Source organism: Myotis davidii, unplaced genomic scaffold, assembly GCF_000327345.1.
Source record: "Myotis davidii unplaced genomic scaffold, ASM32734v1 scaffold723, whole genome shotgun sequence".
Taxonomy (NCBI): Eukaryota; Metazoa; Chordata; class Mammalia; order Chiroptera; family Vespertilionidae; genus Myotis; species Myotis davidii.
The window spans coordinates 321,808-322,565 of record NW_006294589.1 but is presented as its reverse complement, the minus strand read 5'-3'; the positions used below and the strand labels follow the sequence as shown (position 1 = coordinate 322,565).

At 33.5% G+C, this 758-nt stretch overlaps 1 protein-coding gene across 4 annotated transcripts in view; it reads left to right on the top strand.

Moving 5' to 3' along the window:
• FKTN (fukutin) overlaps positions 1-758 on the top strand; it is a 31,040-nt gene that overhangs the window by 9,224 nt on the left and 21,058 nt on the right. The window lies entirely within an intron of this gene.

Sequence of the window (758 nt, the reverse complement as noted above, 5' to 3'; positions counted from 1 at the left end):
TGCTTTGGTATTTATTGAGCACCTGCTGGGTACTAGCCACTCTGTTGATTGCTATGGTTGGGGAACTTGGTCTGTTAATGGAGTTTAAACAAATAGTTTTAAAAACTATAGTTAGTACTATGATAGGGGTTTGTGTGTTGCAAGAGTATAAATGAGGCTACATCTAATCCAAATGACAATGTTCAAAAGTGATAAGTGATGTGAATACAGTCCTCTTGAAACATGCAAATTTCCTGACACAGCTCCACCATTTAATAACTTTAATGTCTGGTATTATCACTTAGAGCTCTTTTTCCTTAACTGTAGAGGAGGCAGAACATCTTCTTGCTGACCTCACATCGTTTTTGTGGGCCTCAGATGAGATAATGATTGTGAATGAGCTTTGTACACATTGTATAAATATAGACTAGCAAGGTAGTGCTACAGAGTGAATGAACCTTGGATTTGGTTGGATAATACATAAATGCCGGTATTATTAATTTTGGTGTGTTTTTTTTTTCAGAGTTCTGTGAGTCTGCTTCTTTATAATACCTCTGCTACTTACTTTAGAGGATAGATGTCATAAATAAATGCAATAATGTTTATAAAAGTTCCTTGAATATTATAAATTCTATTCAAATGTAAGGTGTTCTTCATCATTAACACTGTTTAATCATCTATAGCATTGGTTTTTGAAATTAGGACTAAGAATCTACCGTCTACATTAGTCTTGTCTTGTGAGATTTATGTTATCCTATATAATAAAAACCTAATATGCT